Genomic DNA, 2,684 nt, shown 5'->3' with positions numbered 1-2,684 from the left:
GGTGCCTGTAGCTCAAAGGAGTAGGGCGCCAGTCCCATATGCCGGAGGTGGCCGGTTCAAACTGAGCCCCAACCAAACTACAATAAAAAATAGCCAGGCGTTGTGGTAGGCGCCTGTAGTTCCAGCTACTTGGGAGGCTGAGACAAGAGAATCGCCTAAGCCCAGGAGTTGGAGGTTGCTGTGAGCTGTGTGATGCCCTGGCACTCTAGCCAAGGGCAATAAAGTGAGATTCTGTCTCTATAAAAAAAAAGAAAGAAAGAAAGAAAGAAAGAAAGAAAGAAAAACAGTTACACAAATAGTTCTTCAGAAAGAAATTGGAACAGATTGCAGCAGCAATACTAGCGTATACGTTGGTTGACTGCTCAAGCAGTAAGTAGTTTGCTGTAATCAGAAATGTCTGGACGCTGATGGTAACAATTTTGAGTACCCTTTGTAACTGCAAGAGCCAAACATGACTTGTATTTACCTTTTATTATCAGTATTTATTATTATAATTTTAATATACCTTCCTTTTTTAAAATGTATATATGGGGCCAGGTGCAGTGCCTCATGCCTACAATCCTGGCACTCTGGGAGGCCAAGGTGGGTGGATTGCTTGAGTTCACGAGTTTGAGACCAGCCTGAGCAAAAGCAAGACCCTGTCTCTACTAAAAATAGAGAAACTGAGGCAAGAGGACTGCTTGAGCCCGAGGTCGAGGCTGCTGTGAGCTATGATGCCACAGCACTCTGCCCAGAGACAACTTAAGATTCTGTCTCAAAATAAATAAATGTGTATACATTACTTTGGCACCCTATGTACCTTATGAATGTTTGATGTAGAGAATGGTAAAGTCAATAGGACAAAATATTAACAAACCTTGAAGCCGAATAAAGGCATTTACTTGTATATTTTTGGCACTTTTGTCTGATTTAAAAAAGGCCATCACCTTTTTTTTTTCCTTGAGACAGAGTCTCACTCAGTTGTCCTGGTAGTGCCATGGCGGCATAGCTCACAGCAACCTCTAAACTACTGGGATCAAGCAGATCTCCTGCATCAGCCTCCTGAGTAGCTGCAACTATAGGCCTGCGTCACCATGCCCAGCTAATTTTTCTACTTTTATTTATTTTTTTTGAGACAGAGCCTCAAGCTGTCACACTGGGTAGAATGCCGTGGCATCACAGCTCACAGCAACCTCCAACTCTTGGGCTCAAGAGTGTCTCTTGTCTCAGCCTCCCAGGTAGCTGGGACCACAGGCACCCACCACAACGCCCAGCTATTTTTTGGTTGGAGTCGTCATTGTTGTTTGGCAGGCCCAGGCTGGATTCGAACCTGCCACCTTAGGTGTATGTGGCTGGCGCCATAGCCACTTGAGCTATAGGCGCCGAGCCAATTTTTCTACTTTTAATAGAGAAAGAATCTTGCTCTTCTGCAGGCTAGTCTCAAATTCCTGAGCTCAAGGAGTCCTCCCACCTGTGGAACAGCTTTCTTTTCTATATGTATGTGCAGATACTGTGTATTTTGTTATTTTTTTAAGATAGAGGGCTCACTCTGTCACCCTCAGTTGAGCGCCATTGATGTCACAGCTCACAGCAACCTCCAGCTCTTGGGCTTAGGCGATTCTCTTGCCTCAGCCTCCCAAGTAGCTGGAACTACAGGCATCTGCCACAATGCCTGGCTATATTTTTGTTGCAGTTTCGCCAGGGTCAGTTCAAACCTGCCACCTTCAGTATATGGGTCCAGTGCCCCACTCACTGAACCACAGGAGCCACCCTGTTGTTGTTATTGACATAGGGTCTTGATCTGTTACCCAGGCCGGAGTATATAATCACAGGTCACTACAACCTAGAACATCCAGAATTAAAACAATCCTCCTGCCTGAGTCTCCAGATTTAGAACCACAGGCATGCCACTGTGCCTGGCTAAATTTTTTAATTTTTCTTTTCTTTTTTGTTTTTTTAAGACAAGAGTCTCAAGCTGTCACCCTGGGTAGAGTGCTATGGCATCATAGCTCACAGCGAATTCAAACTCTTGAACTTAAGCGATCCTCTTGCCTCAGTTTTTCTATTTTTAGTAGAGACAGGATCTCAATTTTTGCTCAAGCTGGTCTCGAACCTGTGAATTCAAGCTATCCACCCACTTCGGCCACCCAGAATGCTAGGATTACAGGTGTGAGCCACCACGCCTAGTCAATTTTTTAATTTTTCTATAAAGACAAGGTCTTGCTATGTTGCCCAGACTGATTTCCTGGGCTCAAGATCCTCCATAATAAACCTCCCAAATTGGTGGGATACAGGGATAAGTCACTACACCCAGCCTTTTTTTTTTATACTGATAGGAGAACTGCAAGAACTTTAAAATTTGCCTACTATGCCAGCCAACCATGGCGGCTTTATACCCGTAATCCTAGTACTCTGGGAAGATGAGGCTGGAGGATCACTTCAGTTTAGGAATTTTAGACCATCCTGAGCTATAATAAAACCCATCTCTAATAAATTTAAAACATTAGCAGGGCATTCTGGCTGGCACCTGTAGTCCCAGATACACAAGATGCTGAAACAAAATCACGTAAACTGGCTCAGTGCCTGTGGCTCAAGTGGCTAAGGCGCCACCTACATACACCTAAAGTGGTGGGTTCAAATCCAGCCCAGGCCCGCCAAAACGACGGCTGCAACCAAAAAGAAATAGCCAGGCGTTGTGGCGGGCG

The 2,684-nt window shown here is 45.0% G+C and overlaps 1 protein-coding gene across 1 annotated transcript in view; it reads right to left on the bottom strand.

Annotated features, from left to right (window-relative positions):
* Positions 1-2,684, bottom strand: part of MTA3 (metastasis associated 1 family member 3) — a 137,013-nt gene that overhangs the window by 133,904 nt on the left and 425 nt on the right. The window lies entirely within an intron of this gene.

The sequence above is a fragment of the Otolemur garnettii genome, unplaced genomic scaffold (assembly GCF_000181295.1).
Source record: "Otolemur garnettii isolate 467f Iridium unplaced genomic scaffold, OtoGar3 scaffold00024, whole genome shotgun sequence".
In the NCBI taxonomy this organism is placed as follows: domain Eukaryota; kingdom Metazoa; phylum Chordata; class Mammalia; order Primates; family Galagidae; genus Otolemur; species Otolemur garnettii.
The sequence above is the reverse complement of the archived record's forward strand: the minus strand, read 5'-3'. Positions and strand labels throughout refer to the sequence as shown.